This window comes from Plecotus auritus (assembly GCF_963455305.1).
Source record: "Plecotus auritus genome assembly, chromosome: 3".
Classification (NCBI taxonomy): Eukaryota; Metazoa; Chordata; class Mammalia; order Chiroptera; family Vespertilionidae; genus Plecotus; species Plecotus auritus.
Window position 1 is genome coordinate 95,659,559 of NC_137772.1, and position 16,815 is coordinate 95,676,373.

The window sequence follows — 16,815 nt, forward strand, 5'->3', positions numbered from 1 at the left end:
AGCCACTGCTTGTACCCGCTGATGGTATTGGCCCCAATTGCTCTGCATGATCAGCGCGTGCGAGTGGGGCTGGTGCTGTCAGCGCATGGGAGTGGCAGCGGCAGGAGCGGAGCTGCTGGCAGACAGGGGACCGGGGGCTGGCAGCAGGAGGGGCCAGGTGGGGGTGCGGAGGATGGGCCAAGACCTATCTCTGTGCCCCCCACAGCCTCACAGCCCACAGTTCCTTTCAAGGTGCATGAATTCATGCACTAGGCCCCTAGTACCTATATAATCAGACAGTGTAAAAATGATAAAATTGCAAAAATGGGGTCAGAACGGGGAGCACATACAAAAAATGTAACTGGTGATAGTATTATTAAAAATACTAGTGGCCTGGTGCATGAAATTTGTGCACAGAGGGGGCGGTTCCCTCAGCCCAGCCTGCACCTCTCCAATTGGGGACCCCTTGGGGGATGTTCGACTGCCGGTTTAGGCCCGATCGGGATCAGGCCTAAACCGGCAGTCAGACATCCCTCTCGCAATCTGGGACCACTGGCTCCTAACCATTCACCTGCCTGCCTGCCTGATCACCCCTAACTGCCTCTGCCTGCCTGATCACCCCTAACTGCCCTCCCTTGCTGGCCTGATCTCGCCCCCAACTGCCCTCCTCTGCTGGCCAATTTGGTTCTAATTGATCAGTTTCTATGCCAGTCAGTGTCAAAAGCTCCACCTCCAAGGCAGCTCTTGGCTCCTCACAGTTGACCCAGATTTGGTTCTAATTGGTCAGTTTCTATGCCAGTCAGCGTCAAAAGCTCTGTCTCCTAGGCAGCCATTGCCTACTCACAGTTGACCCAGATTTGGTTCTGATTGGCCAGTTTCTATGCCAGTCAGCATCTCTGGGCCTATCAACAGGGCCTGATCAGAAAGGCAGGGTTGATCAGCAGCCCCGATGGAGGCTCAAAGAGAAATGGAGGCAGGACTGCTGGCCAGGCTCAGAGGGAAAGAGAGAGGCAAGTGCTGGTCAAAAGCTGCCTCAAAGCTACAGATCAGCCCCTGCTTCTCTCTTCAGGTCTCTTTATGGGCCTGATTCAAAGCCCCCTCAGCAGTCACTGCTGGGTCACCCCGCCTGCAGCCGGAGTAGTCAGCACTGGGTCCCCATGGCAACCCAGCGCTGACTTCTGGATGGTCAGCCTTTAGTCATGATCATCCTTACACCCTGGCTCTTTATTATAGAGATGGTTAGACTGTTATGTGTGTAATGTGGAAAAAAGAAAATGGGTATTTATGAAATTTTTAATTCTATCATTCCTCGAGTCCTTGAGAACCAGGATTTTCAGATTCTCAGTGTGGAAAAATAAGATATAGAAATAATATAAAATCTTAAGAAAAAAAAACCTCTACATCTGAACTGAATTTGAATTAAAAGTCCATATGAACTCATGAGATTATATAGCATATAGTATACAGAGGTACATATTAACTCTATCTACTAAGCCTAGAAACAATTAACACCCAGATTATGGTCTTAAAAATACCTTAACCTTAACCCTTTTCACAAAAAAGCCAGAATTTCTTTGGGAAAATAACTGATTCCACATCTAAGGTAAGAAATGAACAAAATGAGTCTAGAATACCAGATATCAAGAAAGCTATGAAAGAATAAGATATTTATGTCAAAAATACTCAGAAAACAACTTGAAGAGGCTCCCACTGGCCAGAGGAACAATTTGAGCTTCGAAGGGAAAATTGGAATTGACTAAGTCCATTAAATCAATGGATTCATAATGATATTTTGAAAATCTAATTGTTCACCTTCAAATAATGATAGGAAAGCAATTTATCGTCTTGGAAACTAGTAAGTAAAGGGAAAGAAAAAAATATTCATCATGACTTTCTATGTAAATTATGCCACTTAATAACAAAATTATAGATGAGTAAAATGTTTCTTTATAAAGAGTTCTACAATAACTAAATTGTGAGAAGTGATAGAATTAAAATAGCACTATTTCCAAATTCCAATGAATTAATAGATCTATAAGCATTGAGCATCATCAGCTGCTAACATCACAGAAAGAAATGTCCAGACAAGATGTGCCTCCTCATTAAAGAACACAGCACTAAGCAAAGAGTACAGACTTCCAGTTATAAGATGATTAGGGTCTGGGGATCAAATGCACAGCATAATGATTATCCTATATAATAAAAGCCTAATATGCAAATTGTCCCCTCAACCAGGAGTTCTGCCGGGAGTTTGACCACTTGCTATGATGTGCGCTGACCACAAGGGGGTGGCATGGAACATGGCAGGTGTTGGCATGAGGCACTGGCAGCGGGCAGCAGTGGAGGCACTGCAGGCCCCGATGGCCCCCGACGAGAGTGGGACCAGGGCGGGATGGTGGAGCAGGTGAATGGGCCGTGCCAGTCCAAGGCAGGTGTGAGCCACTGGTCGCCAGGTGGGGGCCAATTGCTCCGCCGATCCCCCTGCCACTGCCAGGCTCCCAGGCACTGAGGGAACCGGGAGGGGGCCTGATGTTCTGCCGATCTGATTGCAGGGCAATTAGCAGCAGTGGTGGGGGTCAGGGGGGCAGTGCTGCCAACAGGCTCCCTCAGCACCTGGGAGCCAGGTGGCGGTGGGGCAATCAGGGGGAGGGCGATCGGGCCCCCCAGGCAGCAACCAGTGGCAGTGGCAGGGGGCAGGCAGCCAGGGGAAGGGAGGGAGTACCCGGTTGGCAACCGGCAGCCGCTAGGGACCCTACCAGTGCACGAATTTCATGCACTGGGCCTCTAGTCTATATTATAAAGAGGTAATATGCAAATTAGGCCAGGACTCCATAACAGGTCATGACCAGACAGGAGAAGGTTGCGCGCGCAGGTGAGGCCAGAGCAGAGATGGAGACAGAGGCAGGGGGGCCTGCCCGGGCCGGTGCAATGGCTCGGGAAGGCCCGGAGTGGACAAAGGCAGGGGGACCAGGGGATGCTGCGAGTCAGGCACGGGTCCCGGCCCCACACAGCGCCAGTCGGCCTTCTGCAGCACTGATCTGGCCTGACTCCTGTGGCAGCCAGTGCTGCACAAGTCAGGCACGGGTCCCGGCCCCCCGCCAGGTGCCTCCTCGCATGGTGGGAGATGGGGTGCCTCCTTGTGCGATTTCAATTTTGCGCTGGGCCTCTAGTCTACACTAATAAAAGAGTAAGATGCAAATTGATGGTACCTTCATGATGCCCACCAGCCAATCAGGAGTGAGTATGCAAATTAACCCAACAAGGATGGCGGATTAATTTGTATACACAGGCGCTAAGTGGCCAAGGGCAGGGTGGGACGCAAGCGTTCCACACCACCCCAGCTGCTCCGGGCCTCTGGGCAGCGTGGGAAGGCGGAAAGGCGGCTCTAGGCCAGAATGAAAAGGTGGTTCCAGCCGGAGCGAAGGCGGTGCCGGCAGCCAGGGGAAGGAAGGCCCATTCTTGCACGAATCTTCGTGCATCGCGCCTCTAGTAGTTAATAATAGACTTGAAAGTTGCTAAGAGGGCAGATCTTAAATGTTCTCACTACAGAAAAAGAAATGGTAATTATGTGATGTGATGCTAGCTAAGGCTATGATGGAAATCATTTTGCAATATATAAATGTATCTAATAAACACATAAGTGTATCAAATCAACACATTGTACACCTTAAACTTACACAATGTTTATGTCAATGGTATCTCAATAAAGCTTAGGGGTAAGGGAAATAACTTAGCACCTTATAACTATAGCCTTGCCAAAAGGATTAAACATGAGTCTGATTGAGACTTTGGATCCAACCATCAATTTGCAAGAAATATGAAGGACAAAGGACCATACTGAATTGCACCATGATTATACAATAAAAATTTCCATGCTATACATAATTCTTCAGGTCAAATGCAACAAATCAATTTTAAGATAAGAGAAGAGATAAAGGGGAAATTAGCGATTAAAAAAGACTTAGTCATATTTTTTTAAATGAGAAAGATGTGTTTAGGATGTATCTGGATAATAAAGATATTTGAACAAAATAAATAATTGATTACTAGATTAGTTTATATTTATCATATTAATATAGTGGGCCACGTGGAAGGACTTTTTTTTTACTTCTCCCACAAGATGTCTTGTGGAAATTTTATTAGCTAGAATGTAAAATGAATTGTCAGTCAAATAAAAAGAACACTTTAAAAAAACACACAACATGCATAACATTTTCCAACAGCCTTTTTAAATAGTCAGACATTTCAAGTATTATAAGGAAAATAAGGAGAAAAACCCAGAAAGTATAACTTCAGTACATTTCAAACATAATGTCCCCCAGGTCAATTAAAAATAAAAGAAAAAATAGCTTCAATTCCATTTTTCTTTCCTTTAAAAATACATGTTATCTGTACAAGATACACTACAGTAAACATTGAAAATCATATTAGCCCTTTTATTAAATCAAATTTACTTAATTCACATTGTGGTGAATACTAGATTTATGTATTCATCTAGTTTATTTGACAAATACTAAAAAATATTTAAAAGAAAAAAGCAAAGAATACCTTGGAATTGAAAAATAGTTACTACGTTTTTATGTGGTTTAGTATTCCACAGTGTTTATTAAAAGTTATATCAAATTTCTTTTTAATATTAAAAATAACAGTATTTATATTTCTGAGAGAATAGAGAAAGGTTGTTTTGTTTTTAAAAAAGTGTGAAGGTCTTAGATACACAATTGCAACTGGTAATGGAGATATGAAAATAACATGCTAACCACTGAACACATTTTTAGAAATTACACAAACCCTATAAAATGCATCCTCCAAACCCCTGTTGGACAGCAATATAATTCTCTATTCAGAATTCACATAATTACAATACATAATAGTTCAGGTCTTTTTTTTAATGCAATAAAACCAGACAGTCAAGATATAAAAAATTAGAAGTAAGACAGTTAATGAATTTACACATTTAAGAAATTTAAATACTGTGTAAAATTTTTTAAAAAATAATGTTACATCCCACCTAAGACTTCCAAGACACTTTGCAACAGAAACAACTGTAAATAAAAAGATACACACACAAAAAAAACACACAAACAAACCAACAAAACAACAACAAAAACACAAATTAAAATGTCACTGCTATGAGGCACATTCTAGTGCCTGAATTTGCATATATTGCTCCAAAAAGAATCTTAGAGCTTCCACATTTGAAATAACAAAAACTATCAGCAAATTTTAGTAACTAATTTCCTGGTTTTTAGAAAAAATCTGTTAATCTAAATATAAGTGTTTCACAGAGCAAAACAAAGATTCTTCATTAAAAGATTTGCAAATCTAAAAACCTCTGTTAAAAATACGTTTCGTCACAATGGTTTGGGGAGGAGGGTCGCTGTGCTACCATTCGGGGCTGTGGGCCTGAGCTTGCCCTAATGTCTGGCGGCAGAAAGTGACCCGCTGTCTGTAGTACTCCGCCCAGGCCACAGCGTAGTCCGGTGGAGAGCCGGCCTGAGGGACGCGCTGGCAGCGAGACCCGGGACTTGCTGTGTGGGCTGCTGCCGCACCTGCCAGGCGTGGGCTGCTGCCGCACCTGCCCCAGCCTCGGGTCAGAAAGCCGGAGGACCACTCCCAGGGGTGCTGTGAGCGTTTTCGTTCACTGTAGCAGCAATGCCTGGGAAGCACCCTGCGCTCCTTGGAGGAGAGGTGTGTTCACTAGGCACGGCAGGTGGCTGGCTGAAGGAGCTCAGACCAAAGGCTCCAGGTGCTCCAAGACTGGAACCGCCAACTTTCTCATCTAGATGTGTGGCCCCCTGGATCTGCTGAGGAACCCCCTGACGAGCATTCGCAGGTTGGTTCGGTGTTGGGAGGGGGCGCCGATGCAGCCTATGCGTGCTCCTGACTGCTGGCTTATGCTTCTGACGTTCTCACCCCCTTTGCTGATGACTGTGTTATCTCTTGGATGCCTCCAGGGATTCCCACGCTCCAGGGCACAGCCACGGCCACGGACTCCTCGTCTAGCAACTGCAGGGCCTCCAAGTCATCTTTCTGCTGGGCTGTAAGAATAAGCTCGTTGAGGACGAGCGCTGTGTGCCGACATCGGTGGAGGTCCCGGGACCTGTGCAGCTCTCTCTAGGCTAATACTACACCGTCTGGTTTGAACTGAATGCTCACACCAGCGTCATTCTGGCTCTTCCTGATCATTTCTCCGTCTCTTCCTTGTGCCATCCCAACAGCAAGCCTAGGCAAGACACTCTATACTGCCTCCTCCAGTTTGGGATGTGACGTCACCGCATACACGGCGAGCGTCAGCTTGGTCTTTTTCTCGGATGGTCTCTAATACCACTTCTCTTGCTTGTTCTTCAAAGGGTCTCCATGATGCAAGGAGGCTTGTCCGCTCCCGTAGGCAATGGGCGTGCTGGATTATGACCATTTCACACCCATCCGCTCCTGCAACTGCTTTGTTGTTCCCCTCCTTTGCCGAAAGCCAGACCCACCTTGGACGCCGGGACAAGCATCTTCTGGGTTGTGCTGCTGCTATGTCATTATGAAAGCCAGGTCCATTCCGACAGCCGTCCACAATCTGACCCAGGAGCCATGTGGCTTGCTCAGTACGTTCTGGGGTTTGGTTAAATACACAGGACCCCTCTGAAATCCCAGAACGCTCTGAAGCAATCTGAATTGAGTAACCAGATTGTGCTTGAATCCGAGAAATCTGCCTGCTCACCTCCCCTGCCAATAATAAATCCAACCATTTTATCAGGCACTTTGAATTCTTCTGTTATTAGTATCCTCTGATGTACCAAGGCCCCCAAAACCATTCTTATACTCCATATTCATACCCTGAAGGGTCCACTAGAGGTGTGGGATTATTCAAGTGAGAAGTTGAATCAATTTTAGCAGCAATCTGCCAGACCTGGTGCAGGGCATCCAGGCAGCCCCTGCACTGCTCTGCCCCTGCACCAGCTCCACAATTGCGCCCCCCCCTCCCTTTGCTCTCTGGCCTGCCTGTCCCTCTGCTTTGCAAGGACTTCTGGAGTGACTGGCCAAATTCTATTTCCTGACCTGGTTGTTAGCTTATAGCTTTTTAAGCAAACATTTGTTCTGCAGCTTCTTTTGCATCAGGCTTGTTTTAAAATGTAACATTGTTTTTTTTTAAGTCTGTGTTTAATTACAATTGTTTATTGATTTCCTGTAGTGCTATTAAGATAGATATGGGGACCTTATGATACATGTCAGATATAAAGAAGGTTGCATTTAAAAAAAGTTTAAAATATATTTTTATTGATTTCAGAGAAAGGAAGGGAGAAGGAGAGCGAGATAGAAACATCAATGATAAGAGAATTGTGGATGTGCTGCTTTCTGCATGCCCCCTACTGGGGATCCAGTGAAATTTGGGCATGTGCCCTGACCAGGAATGTGACCTCCTGGCTCATAGGTCCTTGCTCAACTATGGAGCCACACCCACCAGGTGAGGCTTCATTTTTTTTTTACACTAAAATTTTGAGTCCAAAACCGACTGAAGAAACAGAAATAAAGATGTAAGATTTGCATGAAAAGAACTTGTGAGTTTTCTTTTATAGTAAGCTCAGTGTGCATTAACACTATGCTAAAACAATTCCTAAGAGCTAACCTGGTCTTTAGCCACGGTGATAAAGATACAAAATCTAAACAACAGAGATGATGGTTGCTCCCCACACTGAACGGTTGTGGGCTCCATACTGATACTGCTACTGACAGGCAAGGTTGCTCAGAGGAGATGGACTACAGAGTGAAGGTTCTCAAAACCTTAGTGTAAAAGGAATAATGAAGCAACTAAAGACATTTACTCTGGGAAGACTAGACTGAAAGACATGTGACCATTAACTTAAACATTCGAAAAACAACCTGTTGTAAGAGAGAATATAGTTGTTATAAATGGTCCTAAAATCAGTGGGTGAAGAGACAGGAAGACAAATTTTGCCTCATAAAGAATTTTTTGACCATCAGAGTCTGAGAAAATGTGATGAATTACTTTAGAAAGTACCAGGTTCTTGTCACTGGAATTCAGTCATAGGTAGGAAGACCACTTGGGGATGGGTAATATATAAATGCTAGAGGCTTGGCACAGGAAATTTGTGTGCGGGAATGGTCCCTAGGCCTGCAGTAAGGGCCATTTTCCCTGGCTGCCCACAGCCAGCCCTGCCCCCAGCCGCCACTCACCCCTGATACCCCGTTTACCATTGGATGATTGGTGCCTGACGTCCAAGGGGCGGGACTGAGAGGTCAGCTGTTCCCACCCACTCACCAGCCCTGCCCCCGACACAGGTCACCCTCTGTGTGTGGGGAGACCGGTGGGGCGGGGGCCTTGGCCTGGCACCACCCGCATCCCCCACCACCCACCCCCAATTCCCCATTCACCATTAGTCAACCAGAGCCTGCCGGCTGGGGAAAGGGACCGAGAGGTGGTCAGTGCGCCTCATAGTGACTGGCCCAGCAGTCATTTTGGTCATTCTGCCGTTAAGGTCAATATGCACATTACCCTTAAGGTCAATATGCACATTACCCTTTTATTATATAGGAAAAAGGCCTGGTGCACAGGTGGGGGTCAGCTGGCCTGCCCTGCTGGGGCCCTGGATTGGGGTGAGGGGTCCCCTCTGGGGGTGGGGCTGGCCAGGGTGAGGGGCCATGGGTGGTTTGCAGGCTGGCCACGCCCCCGATCAGGGTGGGAAGGTCCCTGTTGGGGGGCTGGGCCAGCCTGGGCGAGGGGCCGCAGTCGTTCTGGTCTCTGGTCTTTCTGGTCATTCCACTGTTTCAGTTGCTGGGCTTTTATTATCTAGGATTAAAAAGTTTGGGTAAATGAAATCTATAGGTTCTTTTAACTTTGAGGGTTTTAGAATTCTTATTCTGCTTAGCATGAGAATCCTTGGGACAAGGAGTTATAGAAATAACTCATTTATCATCAACTCTTAACTTTCTTGCCATGATAAGAGTGATCTGTGAGAAAAACATCTTTTTTGTATGTTAAAATGCTAGCATTTAAACATTTCTATTAAAATGTTTAATAGAAACAAATTTGAGGAGTTTAGCTTCTACCTAAAACCCTTTGTGCAAATTTTCAACCATAAGCAGTCACAAAGGCTTTACCCGGGAGTCTCGTGGAGGAAGCCTGCCCTGCCCACACAACACTTAGCACAAAGCCAGGGCATGGCAGGCTCTGAAGGAAGTTGTCATCAAAGACTCCGGCCCTCCTGGCTGGCCCTACTTTTACGCATAGCTGCATTTCTAGCCCAAGCACCTTGATTTGAGGTCTTTTTATGGGAACACTTTGAAGACACTTTCCCCCACACTGACTCGGTATTCAGTACTTTTCCACTTATAGCACCCCCTCTCCTCCCTCCTTCCAGCCCCCAGGTTAAACATGAGTCTAATCATGTTGATATATGATCCATAAAACCGCAGGAGCTATTAAGCTGCAGGAGTGCTGTGTTCAGGGCTACCTCAATATGAGGCAACCCCAAGTCTGCGTGGATCCACTTGACCTCGCCAGGCGCACTATTCTGTTAGGAAAAGTGGATCAGAGGGGAGTGGGTGGGTGTTCTCCGGCGTTAGCTTCTTGCTTACACTATCACAGTAAGTGATTAGAAGCTTCATTGTTACTTTCATTTTGGCTTGTTGCTTTAGTCAGCTACTCCGACACCTGAGAGCTCAGCTGAGCTAACACAACACATAATCATGTAATTATGCTTCAAAAATATTTGAGGTTAATTTTATAGCTAAGATCACACATCATTATCAACTATTCTTTGCACTTAATAATAAATGCTTTCATGCTTGTTAATCTCCTATGAGATTAATTTCAGGCAGCCAATTTTACTGTCCATTACAGGTTACTATACCCTTGACAGCTTGTCTGAAGTGCACTACCAATAGATATAAATCTTACTGCACACACATTCACATACATGCTAATTTGAGACTCCTTTATTATTTACATGTCTTATCCATTAAACTTCCCTGAGCCCCTTCCACATACTTCTCTTCCTGTCTTTGGTAGCACCTCCGTGAGTCTCATCTTACCTACCATTCAAGCGAGGCCTGTAATGGAGTGGAAATACAAGAGCAGATTGCCTATCACCCTTTCCTTCAAGGCTGTCAAGGCAGGGACAATACTGACCTCACTTCAGTACCAGGGGTGGGTACGTGACCCAAGTGAGGGGACAGCAGCCCAATGGCTATGTGATGGTTACAGAGAAGGGCACTGAGCCAGGCTGAAATCACATCTTCCCAAGGATTTTTCTGCCATGGGTATGGGGAAAAGTGCTTTTGTTTTCTTCTGAGATCTTGAGCCCTAACGTCCATAAGTGCATGCCACTTGGAACACCTTCCCCAATGGGAAAAAGCTGTCTGGTATAGGAATGAATAAAGCCAACACTCATAAAGGAAACAGAAGATAGAGAAAGAAATTGAAAAATAGACTCTTTGGGTCCAATGCTACTAATGTGTACCTCAATTTCATAGTTACATAAGGCAATTACCTCATTTTCCTTTGGTTTAAATCCGTGTGAGTAGAGTTTGTCACTTGCAAACACAAGAATTCTGATTAATACATATAGTATATCACAGTTGTTTGTTCAACATAATGCTTTCCTGAATAATTGTGTTAATGAGACAAGATCTGAAATTAAAACTATAAAGTAAAGATAATAGCATTCAATTAATTCAGTCCTATAGTCATTTATTCAATTGTTATGGAAGAGAAGATTTGAAAGACAGATAAATCAATTACAGCATAAAACTCTAATATCTGGATTGCAAAATTCTAATCTCTATAAGATGAATATAATATAGCTATTTCTGCTTGAGAAATAAGTGGTTTCTGCCTAATTTTGAATTTTTGCCTTATTGTGTGCTCTGAATCAGCCCTTCTATGAGTGGAAAATATTAATTCTCATCAAAACTCATTTGAATTCTGACAATAGTTGTGATGTGCATTTGCATCTAATTACATTCCACTAAAAGGAACAAAATTGGATGCAGCACAGACTGAATTGTGTTGAGTCCTGAAGAAATAAGGGAGTCTAGAAAAATCAGAAGAGTCTGGTGAATTGAAAGAGGGTAGGTGCTTGAAGAGCACTGTATTTTCACCACCTGAATGTGATAGAAGGCATGGCCCTCACGCAGGATGTCAGCATCTCTTGGCCCTGGGTTCTTGAAGGTAGGGCTGCTCTGAGTAAACACACATACACAGTTACACAGTCCCCCTTTGATGTCTCATGCACTCAGATTCTCTCTCTCATTCTCTCTCTCATTCCCTCTCTCTTCTCCTCCCTCTCTCTTCTCCTCCATCCCTCCTATCCTCACTCTGTCTGTGTTGCTGGCTCCTTAAATGCCTAAAAGTCACTAGCCACATTTATTATCCAAACAATTAAAATAGTATCAAAGAAGCCACAAAAGTGTTCATGTGTCTACAGATTTACCCATTTGCCTCTTTTATCCACCACAGGCTGTCAACACTTTTTAAACAAATGCTGTACAGTTTATTAAAAACCTATCACCCCACCCAAAATTTCTTGATGGCTGCTTTAGATATTTTATACAAATATCTACAATATTTTTCCACATTCTGCGTAGGAAAAATGTTTTATTTGAAAAAGCTTCATGAATGTCCTGATTTCTCTGTTTCTTGCATTAATTAATCTACAACAGGTTTTTCAATAATTTTGGTTCCAAAATCCTGCTGCATATCAGTATTTCCTGCAGAATTTCCTTGGGAATCCAGATGTGGAAGCCTCTGCTCTACAATCTTGTCACTGACAGTATGCTCTGAAGACAAGCAGCATTGGCATCACTTTCTCTGAGCTCCTTAAAAATGCAAAATCTCTGGCTCCACTACAGACATAATGAATCAAAATCTGCAGTAAAGACCCCAGGCGAGTCTCTGCACATTAGCATTTAAGAAACATCTACAGAGGATGGTCATTCTTTTCTCTTTTCCTATTATTCAAAATTTTGACATCTTCTACTTAGTTAAGAAAACTATGTAGTGCACTTAAATTTTATTTATTTTTCATCTGTACGTTGTACCAATAAAACTTATATCCTATCTTAGACCACAGGTAAAAATAAGGTTTTAAACTTTGTAAAGTCCCCCTTTGATGTCTCATTGCATTTTATTTTCAGAATATTCCCTTTAGGCCTGATCACTAAAGTATTTTGAACTTTCTTTCTATATTTCTTGACCTTTGCTGCTTATGTAGGTTTCATTTCCAAGGCTGTTTCATCTTAGCTGTGACATTGTCATTCATCTCCTGCTAAATTTTCAAAATCATTCCTTCAACAGACTTCTGAGGCTCTTGTCTGCCTTTCATCTTTTTGGCCAGCTTTAATTTTGTCTAATATGAAGACCCCATTTTCTGTAGGCTCTCAGGCTAGATGTAACTTCCAAATTTCATTTCTAGGACATTGTCTGCAAATATCTGCTTTCTGGCTGTTCCTACTTCACTTCGAAATGTCTGGATAAAGGTGATTCATCAATCACCTTGACACTTCATTTTCCCACTGCTGGATGCTTGGTGTTACTCTAACCATCTTCTTGAGGATCCTCAATTTTTTGCTTTTCATCTGGATATTTTAATGTTACATAGATGCAGTAGATTGAAAACACACAAGCATAGTGATTGGGCTTATTATAGTGATAGCAGTAAGGAGTAAGCAATGATCAGAGTATGAAGGTTGTTATGAATGAATTCTGCCTCAGTGTCTTCACTTTCTCACTTCCAAAGACCTTTCTACTATTTCCTTTCAGTCACTTCTCCCATAATCAGACCCTGGGCCTGGCCATCATCAGGAAGTATCCACCTCTGGCACTGTGAATGCCAATTCCCCACCAATGATGAAAAATCTTTTTATCTGTCAGACTTCAATTCTCTCATCCATGCCTTTTGACACTGATTCAGGTTAAATCAACTATAACATGAATTCAGCCTTTCAATATCTTCCACAAAATATGAGATTACCAAAGAATGTCATCATTATTGAGGTCATTAATAAAGACTTTGTGTAATCACACAGCAAGGTTGCATCACAAATAGTTCAATATTATTGTTCTCCATAGTCCAGACCTATCCAAATAGAGCTCTGCCCTCCTCACTCACGGTACTTAACCCACAGACTCCTCTCTCTGATGCCATCTTCTCTCCTACTCAAGACTTCACTCAAGTTTTTCCATCCCTTATTCAGGGAAAGTCCATTCTCCTCTAGCTCCCACTCCCCAAAAGCCAGTGTACCCATTGAAACTAATATTAGTTTCTATTGTGCTACAGAATTTCAGGAATGCAAGACAGAAAAACACATTGGTAAGGGATAAGATGAAATTGCAAAGAATATGGAATAATGAAAGAGCACAAAGGAAAAGGGTTTGAGAATAAATCTCCTTAAAATCAAGGTGTGTTTGCACTCTCTATGCCTCATATTGACCAAGGTTTTCTCTGGTTCTCAGTGTACAAAAACTATGTGAAATTCACTACTAATGAAGTATTACTGTGGGCACATGTCCATCCATTAGGTCTTTGCTTGGGTTGACCAGCAGACCTTGAGCAATGGATGACTGATTACTCTGACACATGTTTCTGTGAAAGAGAGGGCTAAAGGACTGCTTGGCTTAAGAAACCAAACAGCTCTGTTCACCTGCCTCATCAGGTTTTTATTGTAGCAACAGCTTGAACTAAAATTAACTTCTAGATACTATCAGCAGGGTAAGTATCCTTGAGAAGACACACGCACCTGCAATGTCCTTTAAGCAAGGACGTCTGAAGACTAAGCATAAAGATTCCAATAAACACCCGGGTGCTCGCACATACACAGACTTGCTTCCCTATAGGCCTCACCACACAGAAATTAGATTCAGGGCCTCTGAAGTTCAACTGCCTCCTTATAGCTCTCAACAAGCTACTTAAGTCCTCTGTGCCTCATCTTTAAAATGGGAATAATAAAAGTATCTGCCCCTGAGGTAATGATGAGGTTTATATGAAATCATCAATGTATGGTGCTTAGCACAGAGCCTGGCCCAAAGTAAGCACTAAATGCACGTCAGTTACAGTAAGGATTAGCACTGATCATAAACCTTTTTCCGAAGGGCTCCCATTAAAACAGCATTTTATTTTGATTACTTTATCTGTCATTTTAACATGGCTTCTGTGTGGACTGAAAGATGAAAGAAATAAAGATATAGAGTAAGGTAGAGGTAGGGTAGAGCACTGGACTTGTAAATTAAAACAAAAGTGATGAAAATAAATATAACTCCTCTGCTCCAATTAATTGTTGCAGAAATGGACTCCAAAATTAAATGAATATGGTCAAGGAAAATGAAAGCTCTTCCACTGTACTCTCCTGCCTTTACTCATGTCCACATCCAACTCATATCTGGACGACAAGAATAAATTTTCTTTTCAAAGGGCCTCTTAGAAGAAATTTGACATTCTTTCTGAGTAACCAACTCCTTTCCTTCTGAGTGTCAGATTGGAACACATAGGTCCTTTTATTCTAGAAACAGATGTATGTATAGAACAAAAACTGAGTGGTAAGTGGGCATAGAATTGACAAAAATTTCTGTCTTTTATTTACAGTTCTGTTTCCTAATTACCACACATGATTTGAAATGAATAGAAAATAGTTGCCCAAAATGCTACACTTTTACTCATATATTCTTGGAAAAACTTTACATTATTTTCTTAGTTTGTAACACCCTTGTCATTACTATAGTCTTGTTGATCTAGATTTGTAAAAATGATGTTAATAAATATTAAACTATGACTGCCACTTCAAGAGAGGACCTTTAGCAATCACCCTTGGGTTGCTGGCCCTGGTGTGCAGGAAACATAAGGAAGTGTGGGCAGAAGCAGGAAGACCAGCTCTTAGGATGTGTGGTAAACAGCTGAAAGATGTTGAAAGCCCAGAGTAGGCAGTGAAGTGGGGTTGGGGAAACAAGGAAGGGCAGACCAATAGTAAGGAAGTAGGGTGACGGGATATAGTGACAAATTCCTTCTGCTTAATTTTTTTTACTTATTATTAGTCTTCATTGAAAAAAAGAAAAAAACTTCCCATCCTATATCTGGCAATACATTATATTTATTAAGTGCATCAGGAGAAGAGGAGAGAATTAATACTTCCAGAATGTGTGTTAGGTCTTTGGACCCCTTTTCTATCTGTACCAACTCCCTTGGTGACTCAACCAATATCTATACAATGAGAGCTCCAAATTATCTATGTTTAGGTTCAACTTCTTCCCTGAATTTCAGGCTTATATATTCAGCTTCCTACTCAACTTCTCCACCTGCATCTCTATTAGGCATCTTACATTTAACATACACCTAAATAAACTTGGACCTTCCCCAGCCTGGTCCCAAATCTAACTTTTTCATCTCAATATTGGCTACTCCATTCTTAAATGGTCAGGCAAAAAAATTTCCGGTAATCCTTGACTTTTCTTTTTGTTAGATACCTCTTCCAGTCAATCAGAAAGTCCTATTAGATTTACCTTAAAAATATATCCAAGAAGGCCCTTTCTTTCTAGTAAAAATGAGCTGTATTATTCAGGAAACCCTAAGAACAAAAATTTTTTAAATTTATTTATTGATTTCAGAGAGACAGGGAGAGGGAGAAAGAGAGAGATTTGTTGTTCCACTTATTTAGGCATTCATTAGTTGATTCTTGTATGTAACCTGACCAGGGATTGAACCTGCAACCTTGGAGTATCGGGACAATGCTCTAGCCAAATGAGCTACCTGGCCAGGGCCAAACAAAATATTTGCAACAAAATATTCTTTAAAAACCTAAGAGCTGAGGGGGAGGAACCAAGATGGCAGCATAGGTAAACACCTGAACTTGCTATCTCGCACAACCACATCAAAACTACAACTAAAAGAAAAAACGGATTTCATCCAGAACCACAGGAAGGCTGGCTGAGAGGAAATTCTACAACAAGAAGAAAAGAGAAAAACACATCTAGACTGGTAGGAGGTGCAGAAGTACGGAAGAGCGAAGATATGGAGGCACATGTGGAAACGGGCTGGCAACTGAGTATGCTGTGGTCTTTTCCGGTCGGGAGGGAGATACAAACTCCCAACTGTTCTGAATTCCAGTACCAGGTGAGACTCTGGGGACCCAGACTCATACGCGGAGAAACTGGACTGTGTGGCATCAAGCTGGAACACGAGGGCGGCTTTCTCTCAGAGGTGGTCACAGCGTTCATTGCTCCTGCACAGGGCCGCGGGACACAGAGACCCAGGAACCTATCCTGGGCAGAGCAGACTGGCAGCCATTGCAGTTTGCTCCATCCAGTGATTCCCTGAGACCACGCCCAACTCAATTTACAACCCCACCCAAGCTGAGCGCAGAGGCGTTTGCACATGAATGGCCTGGCCTTTTGCAACCTAACCTTACAAACTGCAGCTGGGTCAAAGAACCCCAGAGCTTCCAAAAGACAGCCTAAGGCTCATTAGCAGCCTGCATTGCTTCACAGCTGAGCCTCATCTGGGCACCTCCAAATCCCAAACTAAGAGGAGGAAACTGCAGATCTCTCCGTAGCTCCTGCTGGGTGGCCTCAGGCAGGGGTTGACTTAGCACCTCCTTGGAGATCCAAGAGCTAGTGCACCCAGTGATCAAAGTGAGACCACACCAGATTACAACTCTTCAGATCCATAAGAGACATACTCAGGGGGAAGACTCAGTGGGCACCAAAGCCCCATGGAAGCGAGTCCTGCCCCATAAGGGTGTCTCCAACACAGCAATTCTCCCATTGTAGACACAACTGGTCCTCACAGCCAATTGGTCTGGAGGTCAATTCCGCCCAGTGTAGTTAATCAATCAAGG

At 43.3% G+C, this 16,815-nt stretch overlaps 1 pseudogene across 1 annotated transcript; it reads right to left on the minus strand.

Moving 5' to 3' along the window:
- Nucleotides 1-5,364: 5,364 nt before the first annotated feature.
- On the minus strand, nucleotides 5,365-9,218 carry LOC308244093 (far upstream element-binding protein 3-like; annotated as a pseudogene). The gene is made up of 2 exons: nucleotides 9,209-9,218; nucleotides 5,365-6,921 (listed from the first exon to the last, which is right to left on the minus strand). The product of its transcript is annotated as a far upstream element-binding protein 3-like (transcript).
- Between the last annotated feature and the right edge of the window lie 7,597 nt (nucleotides 9,219-16,815).